General features: G+C 41.7%; 1 pseudogene; it reads right to left on the bottom strand.

Annotated features, from left to right (window-relative positions):
- LOC135510085 (dedicator of cytokinesis protein 11-like) overlaps positions 1–15756 on the bottom strand; it is a 99781-nt pseudogene that overhangs the window by 39832 nt on the left and 44193 nt on the right.

Genomic DNA, 15756 nt, shown 5'->3' with positions numbered 1-15756 from the left:
AAAACCTCCCTGGTCTTTGTGGTTGAATCTGTGTTTGAAATTCACTGCTTGATCCAGGGACCTTACAGATAATTGTATGTGTGGGGTACAGAGATGTGGTAGTGTTAGAATGTTTCGAATATTACCCTCGGAGACCATAACTGTGAAATTGATTAGCATCATTAGACTATTTTAATGCTGTGTGTGATTTAGTCAGTAGAATTATATCTGAGAGTGTAGTTCATAGTCAGAATTAATGTTTGGTGACAATATATCTAATGTCTTGATGAGATAACGGACTGTCTGAGCAAGATTCGGGGCCAACCTTGGCTGGGGCACTGAGAACTTCCCAGGGTCTCAGCACTGAAAACTTCCCAGGGTCTCTCCCTATGTCGGCTGGGTAGAAGGACAGTGTGAGCGTATGATAACTATTGTTTTGTGTGGAAGTATGTGTGTCACTATAAAATGAAGGTCTTTGTACTGTGCACTCCAGAACGTTCCCGTGAATAAATATTTGACTATTGTGGACTGGGCCTCTGTCTGTTTTCATTCCAACCAGTATCTTACAAATCCTGGATGCAGACAGAGTCATTAAATTGAATTGGGGTATAAACATTGAGAACCTAATTCTCGTGACAAGTAGTCAAAAATAATGTTAAACACTATTGCACATAGAATGAGTCCATGTAACTTATTATGTGACTTGTTAAGCACATTTGTACTCCTGAACTTACTTAGGCTTGACATAACAAAAGGGATTGAATTGTTATTGAATCAAGACATTAAAGCTTTTCATTAATTCATTATTTTGTTACAATTTTGAAAAATATAATTACACTTTGACATTAAGGGGTATTGTGTGTAGGCCAGTGAAAAAAAAATCTAAATTAGATCAATTTTAAATTCAGGCAACAAAATGTGGAAAAAGTCAAGGGGTGTGAATACTTTCTGAAGGCACTGTATCTTCTCACTTTCTCATGCTCTTCTTAGTTCTTACTGTTTGTGTGTTTTTGTTCTACTTTATGTTATTTTCAACTAACATTGATAGTGATTACTGCATTGTTGGGTTTGGAGCTTGCAAGAAAGGCATTTCATTGTACTTGTACACATTAAAACGTATTAAAACTTGATAAGCCAGACTTAGAGACATACCTAAAGACAAGAGTAGGCACATAAACAGTGACAATGACATAATATATTAGTAAGGAACAAGGAACAAATATGAAAAAGGAATAACAAGCTTTGACCTCCAAGTCTCAAGATGGGTGTGGGACAATGACCATTATATAATTCACACAGGAGAGGAGAACCTATTCTATTCTAGTCTTGCATCCACACGGATGTTTTCTGTACTCCAGTAGAGGCTTCTGAGGGGAGGGCTCATAATGTCTGGAACGGGGTGAATTCCATTTATTCCGCTCCAGCCATTACCACGAACCCATCCTCCCCAATTAAGGTGCCACCAACCTCCTGTGCTGTACTCACTCCAGTAGACTAAGGGTGACTAATTCACTCTGGCTATCTACTCCAATTTCATTGCACTCTGGTTTGAGAGTGGCAGAGTGCAGAATATTTTAGGAATTTACAAACGCCTTAAACTCAGTTGTTATGACAGTAAACATCGGCCAAATAACTGAATGAAATGGTTGACATAACACAGTCACCAATGCTCTAGATAACATGAAAACAGCCTAACCAGCCAGGGTGCTAGGGTGAGTAAAATGGTCAGAGTGAGGTATTCTCTCATTTGTGTCTGGAAGTAGCTAGCAACTTTAGCCAGTTAGCTTGGGTGCTGCAAATCAAATCAGATTGGTCACATACACGTGTTTAGCAGATGCTATTGCAGCGAAATGCTTGACTGCTGTCGTGAGGTCAGAACGCTTGGATCAACCCTACTCCTTGGCCAGTGTCAAGTGTGCGCTCTGAATGCTCCAAGATCGAAACGCTTTGAATTTACGAATGCACAATCCGAGAACAATGAATTTACGAACGACGAGAGCACGCTCTGAGCGCACTCAAACTCCAGAGTGAATTTATGAACACACCCTCAATACATTGCATTCGGAAAGTAATCAGACCCCTTGACTTTTTTCGTTTAGTTACAGACTTACTCTAAAAATAAATATTTTTTTTCCCCCTCGTCAATCGACACTCTGGTTAATAATAACAGGTTTTTTATCTTTGGAATGACGCTACAAGCTTGGCACACCTGTATTTGGGGAGTTTCTGCCATTCAGGTTGGATGGGGAGTGTTGCCACACAGCTATTTTCAGGTCTCTCCAGAGATGTTTGATTGGGTTCAAGTTCAGGCTCTGACTGGGGCACTCAAGGACATTCAGGGACTTGTCCCAAAGCCACTACTGCGTTGTCTTGGCTGTGTGCTTAAGTTCACCTTCCAACAGGACAACGACCTTTCGCCCCAGTCCAAGGTCCTGAGCAGATTTTCATCAAGGATCTCTGTACTTTGTTCTGTTCAGCTTTCCCTTGATCCTGACTAGTCTCCCAGTTCCTGCCTCTGAAAAACATCCACACAGCATGATGCTGCCACTACCATGCTTGCGTTACCATAGGGATGGAGTTAGGTTTCCTCCAGACGTGACGCTTGGCATTCAGGCCAAATAATTTTGTTTTGCATGGTCTGAGAATCTTTAGGTGCCTTTTGGCAAACTCCAAGCAGTCTGTCATGTGCCTTTTACTGCGAAGTGGCTTCTGTCTGGCCACTCTACCATAGGGCCTGATTGGTGGAGTGCTGCAGAGATGGTTCTCCCATCTCCACAGAGGAGAGTGACCATCAGATTCTTGGTCACACCCTGACCAAGGCCCTTCTCCCCCAATTGCTCATAGCAAAGGGTCTGAATACTTGTATATTTATTTTTTATTAATAATAAATGTGAAAACAAAACGGTTTTCGCTTTGACACTATGGGTTATTTTGTGTAGATTGAGGAAAATGTTTTAGTTAATCCATTTTAGAATAAGGCTGTAAGATAAGTGTGTAAGGTAAATGTGGAAAGTCAAGGGGTCTGAATACTTTCCGAAGGCACTGTAGAATAGAACCTATTCTATTGTAATTCTGCATCCACCCAGAGGTTGTGTGTACTCACTCTAGTAGACTGAGGAAGTTGATGATGTCCTGAGGGTTGACCAGTAGGCCAGCAGTGTGTCTAGAGACAGAGACACAACAGGAGAGAGATAGACACTGAGTCACCAAGCAGGCCAACAGGAAACAATACCCAGAAAATTACACAATGACCAGGCCAGTGCCATTTGGAATGTTACCCATGTCCGCTAAAACAACATAGCAGTCAGAAATTCTACAAATGAGGGAGCCAATGAAAATGTGTAGATACATATTCTATTACTATGCCTGTATAATATAGGGAAAAAAACAACATATAATATAAAGTATTCATACAGTATCTAGGTATGTATCATAAAACCATTTTAGGTACAGATCTACACAGTACTAAAAAAAGCAACTGTGTTGCTGTCCATAGAGATACATACATTAGCACAGAATTACATATACAATTCAATAATTCTTTAACAATTAATAATTTAATAGGATATCTAGATAATCCTATATTATAATACAGTGCTACAGGCGTATATAATGTTGTGTTGGCTGACCTTCTGAGATGGTCCTGATGATGTGACGAAAACACAGCAGCAGTCCTTTGATTTCATAGTGGCCCAGTCTGCCTATGGGAGGGAGAGTGGTACTGCTGCTCATAGTGGAGCCCCGTCGCTGAAGCTGGAGGACAATACACCACAGAGGAAGAAAACATGGTGTCAGAAACAGTGGCAGGGAGGGACACCACAGAGGAAGAAAACATTGTGTCAGAAACAGTGGCAGGGAGGGACACCACAGAGGAAGAAAACATGGTGTCAGAAACAGTGGCAGGGAGGGACACCACAGAGGAAGAAAACATGGTGTCAGAAACAGTGGCAGGGAGGGACACCACAGAGGAAGAAAACATGGTGTCAGAAACAGTGGCAAGGAGGGACACCACAGAGGAAGAAAACATGGTGTCAGAAACAGTGGCAGGGAGGGACACCACAGAAGAAGAAAACATGGGAGTATCAACCCTCCTCTCTCTTAAATACAATCCTAAATGTAAACCTTCAACTAAATTCATACGTTACATTTCGAATACAAAATCTGACAATATCTGTCGGGGAAAAAAACATGAGATCAGGCTCTCTGTCTGTTTGTCTCACCTCAGTGCCCCTTCTGTGAAGCTGAGTGAAAAATGTGTAAGTCGCTCTGGATAAGAACGTCTGCTAAATGACTTAAATGTAAATTTAAATGTAAAAACACCACAGAGGAAGAAAAAACACAATTGAGAACAAGTGGCTTTAATTTATACCACAGAGTAAGAAATATAATCATTAGAAGCTGAGTGTGGCACTCAGTCATACTATGAGTAAGAAAAAGGATGATTGAAAGCAGATTGACATCTGCTCTTGTCTTATTACATGACTGGTTTTCTTAATCTGATCTCAATCCAACATGTTTCTAGAACGCCGGCACAGAGTCAAGATACTGGATAGTATCTTTTTAACTATGTGAACCAACAGTTATAGTATATAACGACCTTCAAGTGTTTGAGAAAGACCCAAGCGTCAATATGTGACTGGAAAAACAACAACAGAGATGAGGCTGCTGTCTCTCTGTGTCTCTCTCTGTCTGTCTGACCACAGAGTGAGAAAACATGGTAGAAGAACAATGTTTATTTTAAAAAAGAGCAGGATGTGAAACATCAAATTCAATATTTGACTGTTGCTACGATGTTCCCTACTGAACAATGCTCAGGGCATTCTCTCTGGTTGTGTCCCATATGGCATCCTAGTCCCGTTATAGTGCACTACCCTATGGGCCCTGGTCAAAAGTAGTGCACTACATAGGGAATCGGGTGCCATTTAGGACACCACCTCTGTTTCGGTTTGATTTGTATTGGCCAATCCACCACCCTCCCTCTGTCTCGTACCTCATAGCTGTCTGGAGTGCCAGGGTCTATGAACAGAGATCCTCTGGAGTCCTCCCTCCTCACCGGGTGGCCATTCTCATTTCCTGGACCTGGGGAGAACAAAGAAACATGTTGACATAGCTTCTCAAATACATTTTGTGGGCGGTAGGTAGCCCAGAGGTTATAGAGGTGGACTGGTTAGAAAGGTTGCTGGTTCAAGCCCCAGGCCATGTGATACAGAAGAAGTGGAGATTGAATGGGCCTCTTGTGTCATTACTAACACTACCATTGTGCCCTTGAGCAAGCCATTTAACAGCAAAAATATAGGCGCTGCACTGGGGTTGACCCTGTGCTTCCTGATGTGTGTGGCACCTTAATTGGGGAGGACGGGTTGGATGGAATTGTATGAAACAGATTCAAGAGATCCTCTGGTTTCCATGTATTTAATACTGTTCCATTTACTTACTCCATTCCACACGTCCTCCCCTCACCAGCCTCCTGTGGTGTGTGGGTTTGGGGAAAAAAGCAGAAGGAGAATTTCTGTTCTAACCAAATGGACAATAATGTATTATTGCTCTGATGTTTTGGTTCAAAAACATCAGAGCGACATTTTGATGGGACATGATGCCGTTCTAAATGGGTCTGCTCACCTGCTTTACCGTACAGGCAAACACACAGCGATGAGGGGTTAACACATTGAGGACAGATGTCCCACTGACCGTGGTGGATGTCCCACTGACCTTTATCGATGGCCCTGCTGGTCCTGCGGCTGTCCATCGAGCTGGTTGATCTCAAGTCATCTCTGGAACCCTGCAAAAGCAAGGGACAACCATAGGGTTGGGATCAATTTCATTTCAACTGAAATACCAATTAACATTTTCAGTTAAATCATGAGACTAGCTAGAGTAAGTCAGGACCTCCAGGGGTGGAGGGACTCACGGTGAAGCCCAGGCCAGGGCTGGAGGTGTGTTGCTGGGCAGACAGCTGCTTGAGGTTCTGGTAGAGCAGCTCAAGCAGTGGAAGGTACAGCAGACAGATCCGGGCCTGCTGGTTCTGACATGCAGAAGGGGGGATGAATAGAGTAACATCAAGTTAATAATTAAGTTATTATAATTTGACAGGTTTTCCAACAATCTCAAGTTCTAGCTGTCATTAATTGTATAAATCCCATGGCTTCTGCAGAGGCTGTATACCCGTAAACGCCGCACGGCCAATGCAGACGTCGGATAAACACTGGAGCTAACTACCCTTGTCGTAATGATGCCTAAGCTAAGGAGCCAACTACAAAATAAGTGGCAATGTGCTTGACTAACACATGAATTGTGCAACTTAGTAGGGCGTTGTAGATTCCAACAAGCCAATATACATGATCAAAGTGATTGATAGGTGGTATTCAGCAGTGATAAAAGTATGCATTATTTACTTTGAAGAACTACAAAATAGTGTTTTTGTCAGAAAACATAGGAAGCAGCTCTATAAAGATGAGATAATGACTTGGAATGAAATAATAAAGTCATCAATAAAACAAATGTAATATACACAACAACTATAGTATTTTATTAAGGTAAAGTGAAGTGAATAAATGATGGTTAGTAAGTGATAAGCAGTAATGGACAGTCACTACCATCATGGGACTTTTATTCGTTGTTTTATTCTGTGCTGTCACAGCCTTCAACCCAAATAACCTAAACCGAAATCGAACTGACCTCAATAAGCACAAATCGCTCAGCACGACACATAACATACTGGTCAACACTACCATCTGACACTATCACAGCCCATGTCAACCAAAACGCATCTACTGTACGATGAGAGGAACACTATTCGAAAGCTGGCCTTTATCGCAACCGCAATGCTTGGCTATTTGCATCTACAAGGCTGATACAGTATGGATTTGCATAACAGACTACTTTCTTATCTTGATTCAGGAGAGACAGGGCACACTCCTCACTCCAGGAGCTAACTACAAAATAATAGTGGCATACCTACAAAATAATTGTTACGGCAAATGAGTGAGGAGGTGTGGAGTCAGGCGCAGAGAGCAAAAGATGTGGGAAAAAACACGCTTTAATGTCCAGGAAAAATAACATGAACAAAAGTAGGAAAACAAATGATCAGAAATAAAAAATGGACAGCGCGAAACCCAAAATACAAACAAAATACACTCAAACATAGAACAGACGAACAAGCCCGCACGAAACAGAAGCGGGCTGAACAAACTATATATAACCCAACCCTAACAACCAAACAAGAAACAGGTGATACCAATCAGACAAAACCAAAGGAACACAGAACAACGGATCGGTGATAGCTAGTAGACCGGCGACGACGACCGCCGAGTGCCACCCGAACAAGAAGGGGAGTCACCTTCGGTAATATTCGTGACAATAATAGTGGCATAACTACAAAATAATAGTGGCATAACAACAAAATAATAGTGGCATAACTACAAAATAATAGTGGCATAACTACAAAATAAGTGGCATAACTACAAAATAATAGTGGCATAACTACAAAATAATAGTGGCATAACAACAAAATAATAGTGGCATAACAACAAAATAATACTGACATAACAACAAAAGAATAGTGGCATAACTACAAAATAATTGTGGCAATGTGCTTGACTAACACATACAATTGAGGAAAATGTATTTGGAAAACAGTTCATTCCCCTTTTTTTCTATACCCTTTTCCCTTCTACATCAGTGTATTAATGGACGAAGTGGAGAGCTACCATCCAGCTCGAGGGAGGAAAATAGTACGACTACAGGGGGGGGGGGGCAGGCTGGAGCGGAAAGCTAGAGATATTACTCCTTGCCCAAGTTGTTTTATTGGCTCAGCTCCAACTTCAGATCGATGACTCAAAAACCACAATGTGCCAAATAGAACCCTACTGTTGCGTAATTTGAGTTGTTTTTCGTACAGGCATGCTTTGACGTCAAATTGCATGTATGGTACGCAAAATGCGTGCAGGTTGGCACGTCTGCCATCACCCCCTCACCTCATTCTGGGTGTAGCTGTCTGTCTCCACTTCCTCCTCACTTTGGATGACCGTTACACCCAGAACATGGCGTGTTTGATAAGCAGGTTCTTCAGCACGGCCACTGCTAGCTGTCTGACCTCTGGTGACCCCTGCAGGGCCTCGACCACCTCCCTCAGCAGCAGACCCACCAGGAAGTGGTTCTTACAGTACTCCTCCGTCAGCGCAGACTCCAGGCTATGGTCTGGGGTCAATGGTCAACATGGTTAGGTCCTTAATCACAGCCTATTTCCTGGCCAAAAGCAGTGCACTACAGTGAGCTCCAAAAGTATTGGGATAGTGACACATTTTTAGTTGTTTTGGCTCAGTACTCCAGAACTTTGGATTTTATACAATGACTATAAAGTTAAAGTGCAGACTCTCAACCATATCCATGAACTGTTTAGAAATTACAGCACGTTATACACAGTCCCCCCATTTTAGGGAACCAAAAATATTGGAACAAATTCATGTGTATTAAAGTAGTAAAGGTTGTAGTATTTGGTCCAATATTCATAGCACGCAATGATTACATTTTTAAATTGTACCTTTATTTAACTAGGCAAGTCAGTTAAGAACAAATTCTTATTTTCAATGACGGCCTAGGAACAGTGGGTTAACAGTGTCGTTCTGCCTGTTCAGGGGCAGAACGACAGATTTGTACCTTGTCAGCTCGGGGCTCTAACCACTAGGCTACCCTGCCGCCCCACATCAAGCTTGTGCATCTAGAAACTCGTTGGATTTTGTTTGTTTTGATTGTGTTTCATATTATTTTGTAGTCAATAGAAAATAAAGTAGTGTGCCATTTTGGAGCAATTTTTATTGTAAATAAGAATATAATATGTTTCTAAACACATCTACATTATTGTGGATGCTACCACGATTACGGATAATCCTGAATAAATTGTCAATAATGATGAGTGAGAAAGTTAGAGTTAAGTTAAATATCATACCCCCCAACGATAACCTCCCCTGTTATTGAAATGATGAGAGGTTAGAATGTCTTGGGAGTATGATCTATGTGCTTTGTAACTTTCTCATTCATCATTATTCACAATTCATTCAGGACTATCTGTAATCATGGTAGAATACACATGAATGCAGAAGTGTTCAGAAACATATTCTATTCTTATTTACACAAACAAATTACCCCAAAATGACACAATACATTAATTGCCATTAATTTCTATTGACCACAAAATAATCCGAAACACAACCAAAACAAACAGTAAATGCATCCAACTAATTTGTAGATTCACAAGCTTGATGTAGTCACTGCGTGCTGTGAATATGTGACCAAGCACTACACTTTTGACTACTTTAATAAACATATGTGAATTTGTCCCCATACTTTTAGTCCGCTAAAATGGGGGGGGGGGGGGGCATGTATAAAAAGAGCTGTGATTTCTAAACTGTTCACCTGACATGGATGAAAATGCCCTCAAATTAAAGCTGACATTCTGCACTTTAACCTCATAGTAATTGTTTAATTTCAAATCCGAAGTACAGAGCCAAATCAAAGAATGTCACCGTCCCAATACCCAGTGTGATGCACTACATAGGAAATACACACGGGTACTAGCAACAGGTGCAGTCTGCCCTGCTTTAATATATAGGTGTGCATCTATGATTTCAATCAACCAATCTCTTTAACATGGGACTGAATGGTAGCATTCAAGTGACATGGTAGATATCCTGTTTCACTCATGGAATGACATGCCTGACAAATTACAGGGAGAAATGCAACAACATCACATGTTGAACACATTGACTCTGCAACATTTTTATCCAATGCAAAACACCACCACCTTCTAACCAGGGAAACACCACCACCTTCTAACCAGGGAAACACCACCACCTTCTAACCAGGGAAACACCACCACCTTCTAACCAGGGAAACACCACCACCTTCTAACCAGGGAAACACCACCACCTTCTAACCAGGGAAACACCACCACCTTCTAACCAGGGAAACACCACCACCTTCTGACCAGGGAAATCAGAGAAACACCTATGAGACCATGAACACTTCCTATATGTAATTGTATAATATGTTTTGATGTACAGTACTAGTCAAAAGTTTGGACACACCTACTCATTCAAGGGTTTTTCTTTAATTTGACTATTGTACATTGTAGAATAATAGTGAATAAATCAAAATGATGAAATAACACATATGGTATCATGTAGTAAAATATATTTTATATTTGATATTCTTAAAAGTAGCCACCCTTTGCCTTGATGACAGCTTTGCACACTCTTGGCATTCTCTCAACCAGCTTCACGAGGTAGTCAAATGGAATGCATTTAACATGTGTGCCTTGTTAAGAGTTAATTTGTGGAATATCATTCCTTCTTAATGCGTTTGAGCCAATCAGTTGTGTTGTGACAAGGTAGGGGTGGTATATAGAACATGGTCTTTTACCAAATAGGGCTAAGTCCATATCGTGGCAAGAACAGCTCAAATAAGCAAAGATACATTTTGATACTGTTAACCATAAGATTCTCATCACAAAATTGTCCAAGTTCAACTTTTCCCCCGATGCCTTGAGATGGATGCACTCATACCTTGAAGGCAGAACTCAGTGTGTCAGAGTGAGCAATGAGCTGTCGCTCACTCTTAACTATGATGTGGGCGTGCCCCAAGGGTCAATACTGGGGCCCTTGTTGCTTTTATGAATTTTGTCTTGCTGCTTTTTGTTCTATGTTGCTCTGTCTGTATGCTACGTCTTGCTTGTCCTATGTTGCTCTGCGTGTGCTCACTGCTCAAAGATTGTCTATATTGTAATTGTTTTTAATAACCTGCCCAGGGACTGCGGTTGATAATTAGCCGGCTGGATAAAACTGGCACTTCTACTGAAACTTTGATTAATGTGCACTGTCCATGTAAAAATAAAATAAACTCAAACACAAATGACAGTCCATCATTAATTTAAGACAATCCATAAAATTTCAAGAACAAGCGCAGTCGCAAAAACCATCAAGCAATATGATGAAACTGCCTCACATTAGGAAAGGAAGACCCAGAGTTAACTCTATTGAACTTATCCTCTGCAGCAGAGTTAACTGCACCTCAGATTGCAGCCCAAATAAATGCTTCACAGAGTTCAAGTAACTGACTCATCTCAACATCAACTGTTCAGAAGAGACAGCGTGAATCAGGCCTTCATGGTTGAATTGCTACAAAGAAACCACTACTAAACGACACCAATAAGAAGAGACATGCTTGGGCCAAGAAACACGAGCAATGGACATTAGACTGGTGGAACTCTGTCCTTTGGTCTGATGAGTCCAAATTTGAGATTTTTGGTTCCAATATCCATTTCTTTGTGAGACGCAGAGTAGGTGAACGGATGATCTCCACATGTGTGGTTCCCACCGTGAAGCATGGAGTTGGTGGTGTGGGGTTGCTTTGCTGGTGACACTGTCTGTAATTTATTTAGAATTCAAGGCACACTTAACCAGCATGGCTACCACAGCATTCTGCAGCAATACATTATCCTACTGGTTTGCGCTTAGTGGGACTATCATTTGTTTCTCAACAGAACAATGACCCAACACACCTCCAGGCTGTGTAAGGGCTATTTGACCAAGAAGGAGAGTCTTTCATCAGATGACCTGGCCTTCACAAATCACCCGACCTCAACCCAATTGAGATGGTTTGGGATGAGTTGGACTAGAGTGAAGGAAAAGCAGCCAACAAGAGAGAAGAGAGGAAGGGAGAGAGAGAAAATGGAAGAGTTGAATAGAGAGCGAGAACGAGAGAGAGCGAGAGAATGGAAGAGAGGAATAGAGAGAGAGAGAGAATGAAAGAGAGGAATAGAGAGAGAACGAGAGAGAGAGAGAAAATGGAAGAGTTGAATAGAGAGCGAGAACGAGAGAGCGAGAGAGCGAGAATGGAAGAGAGGAATAGAGAGAGAGAGAGAGAGAATGGAAGAGAGGAGTAGAGAGAGAATGTATGGTAGCAGTCCCTCATGCAGCGGCAGCAATAAATACTCTCCCCTCGTCTGAAATCGTCAGTCAAAACAACAAACGGAGAAAAGTAATTAGATTTCCTCGTTCAAAGACAGCAAGTGTGACAATCTCAAGGCCACAACAAAACATTGGTACAAGCAGGCGGTTCGGATTTTAGCAATCATGAAGAGTTTAGGAGTTTCCTGGATAGAAGGAGGTAGCAGAAGTGGGTTAGTTGCATGCAGACTCAGTTGGCGTTCAAACTGCAAACGTGGCGGTTGATGTTATGGAGGCATCACCTACCTACTGCGCCAAAAAGCTTCATTGCGTATGAAATACAATCTGACAACCACAAGCAAAATAAGAGGGAGGAGAAAAAAATGAGTAAAATAAATGAACATAGCATGCAGTACTTTTACCAGAATATACTGTGGCTTTGGTAAATATCATCCATAGAATTAATTTAACAACCCCCCTTTTGCTAGACTCCACATAGTCTGCTCTGTATTAGACTTGAACCTCAAGGGTCCTTGTACTGCAAGTTGTTTTTTTTCCATCAGTTACATTAATTGATACATTAAAGGGAAATTTCACCACTTTTCAAACTCATATTGAGGATGAATATGAGGTTGAAAAGTGGTGAAGTTTCCCTTTAAGTGACCAGGGAGAAAGGAAAACCAGCATAAACTGCAGAACAAGGCCTGAGTTATGCACCTCAGTAATAGATGGTTGTGTGTGGCACGCCTAGAAATGAGAATGAACAGAACGGACTTGGAAGCTCTAACCCTGGCAATTGACTGGTACTGTATACTCACAATGGCTGTCTGGTATTGGGATGCAATCATGTCCACGGTATTTTGGAATGTTCTCTCAAAGGATGCTGGATTGCCATGGTAATGTAGAATGTTCATTCAAATGATGCTAACTGATGTGGCTCATGCAATGGAATGGATTTTTTCTAATGCCAGTTGAGTTGACTCAACAAATCACAGCACAGATTAACGGGTACACTTCCTGACTTGCCTTCTTGGCATGGGTACACTCAAAATGGCTGCCAATCCACCCACTATGTGGGGCGGCAGGGTAGCCTAGTGGTTAGAGCGTTGGACTAGTAACCGAAAGGTTGCATGTTTAAATCCCCGAGCTGACAAGGTACAAATCTGTCGTTCTGCCCCTGAACAGGCAGTTAACCCACTGTTCCTAGGCCGTCATTGAAAATAAGGATTTTTTTCAAAAACTGACTTGCCTAGTAAAAAAATAAAAATAAAAAATAACAATAATTAAAACATGTCCTCATTGACTTGAATGGTGACTCCCTTTCTATTCATTCTTATTTCTATGGTGGCTGATAGAACAGAGAAGCATGGTGTGAGATTAGGAGCTCCTTACCCTGTACTCTCTGCAGCTTGGTGCGGCCGAAGGCCATGGGCAGGTTGAGCGGGATGTAGTGCTCGTGGTTACACACCGTCATCAAGAAGTCAAACTTCATCTCCGTCAAGACCTGTCAGTCAACAAACCGCTCTAGCGTTACAAAACAACTCCTAAGACAAAAACACGTACTGGAACTCAAGATGACCAGAAACAAATGGTTTATTTTCATCCTACAAATGATTGAGATAAGAGATGATTTTCAATCCCAGAGACAAAACATTGTAGAGCCACCGGCAACAGGTTAATGCATGTACATGTTGATTTTTATTTGATAGTCAAATATGGTAAGGCTGATAATATAGTGTTGATCAAATGTGTAGGCATGTTGAAGGACTGCTAGAGGCTTTTTATTATACCTGCCAAGGTCATACTGTGTTATGTTATGGTAGTCAGCTGTGTAGCCTGTATAATTATACTATTACCATTCATGATCCATTATAGCACGCTCTTATTTTCTATGTAGGGCACATTTCCCACAGTCAATGTGCATCTACTGTCTATAGAAACCTGTACAGCAGGCTGTTTTAGTTCCCAAGTTGCATTAATGATACATGATCAACAATAGCAGAAGGGTTATTGTACAGGACCTATATAATACACGTGTATATAATAAAATGATCAACAATTTAAGAGCTACTGTGGTTGGTACTGTTGTTGGTGTCGAGTACCTTGGGGTCTTTGAGTGTGAAGGCACACGTGTAGTCGTTGACAAGGCTGAAGCCTCTGTTCCTAAAGGTCAGACAGCGCTATGGAGACAAACACAGATCAGGGCATTAAGAAGACAGGGCAAACCAACTTAGCACACCAAGGACATCTTTTATATACAACACCTCACACTGAACTGACCACACATTATCGCTAGTTTCAGAAGGGAGTTTGGTCTTTAACGAAGACCTCAATATCAACAGTATTCCTTTTTCAGAACAGCAATAGTGTATTTTATATTATGTCCGTCCATTAGCGTATGGTTCAGGTACTGTAATGTATGGGGGCATGTAGTGTATGGTTCAGGTACTGTAATGTATGGGGGCATGTAGTGTATGGTTCAGGTACTGTAATGTAAGGGGGCATGTAGTGTATGGTTCAGGTACTGTAATGTATGGGGGCATGCAGTGTATGGTTCAGGTAATGTATGGGGGCCTGTAGTGTATAGTTCAGGCACTGTAATGTATGGGGGCTTGTAGTGTATAGTTCAGGTACTGTAATGTATGGGGGCATGTAGTGTATGGTTCAGGTACTGTAATGTATGGGGGCTTATAGTGTATGGTTCAGGTACTGTAATGTATGGGGGCATGTAGTGTATGGTTCAGGTACTGTAATGTATGGGGGCTTGTAGTGTATGGTTCAGGTAATGTATGGGGGCCTGTAGTGTATAGTTCAGGCACTGTAATGTATGGGGGCTTGTAGTGTATAGTTCAGGTACTGTAATGTATGGGGGCCTGTAGTGTATAGTTCAGGTACTGTAATGTATGGGGGCATGTAGTGTATAGTTCAGGTACTGTAATGTATGGGGGCATGTAGTGTATGGTTCAGGTACTGTAATGTATGGGGGCATGTAGTGTATGGTTCAGGTACTGTAATGTATGGGGGCATGTAGTGTATGGTTCAGGTACTGTAATGTATGGGGGCATGTAGTGTATAGTTCAGGTACTGTAATGTATGGGGGCATGTAGTGTATGGTTCAGGTACTGTAATGTATGGGGGCATGTAGTGTATGGTTCAGGTACTGTAATGTATGGGGGCATGTAGTGTATGGTTCAGGTACTGTAATGTATGGGGGCATGTAGTGTATGGTTCAGGTACTGTAATGTATGGGGGCATGTAGTGTATGGTTCAGGTACTGTAATGTATGGGGGCATGTAGTGTATAGTTCAGGTACTGTAATGTATGGGGGCCTGTAGTGTATAGTTCAGGTACTGTAATGTATGGGGGCCTGTAGTGTATAGTTCAGGTACTGTAATGTATGGGGGCCTGTAGTGTATAGTTCAGGTACTGTAATGTATGGGGGCCTGTAGTGTATAGTTCAGGTACTGTAATTTATGGGGGCCTGTAGTGTATAGTTCAGGTACTGTAATGTATGGGAGCCTGTAGTGTATGGTTCAGGTACTGTAATGTATGGGGGCACGTAGTGTATAGTTCAGGTACTGTAATGTATGGGGGCTTGTAGTGTATAGTTCAGGTACTGTAATGTATGGGGGCTTGTAGTGTAAGGTTCAGGTAATGTATGGGGGCCTGTAGTGTATAGTTCAGGTACTGTAATGTATGGGGGCCTGTAGTGTATAGTTCAGGTACTGTAATGTATGGGGGCCTGTAGTGTATAGTTCTGGTACTGTAATGTATGGGGGCCTGTAGTGCATAGTTCAGGTACTGTAATGTATGGGGGCCTGTAGTGTATAGTTCA

The sequence above is a fragment of the Oncorhynchus masou genome, chromosome 23 (genome assembly GCF_036934945.1).
Source record: "Oncorhynchus masou masou isolate Uvic2021 chromosome 23, UVic_Omas_1.1, whole genome shotgun sequence".
Lineage (NCBI taxonomy): Eukaryota > Metazoa > Chordata > Actinopteri > Salmoniformes > Salmonidae > Oncorhynchus > Oncorhynchus masou.
This window is presented reverse-complemented; position numbering and strand designations above follow the sequence as displayed.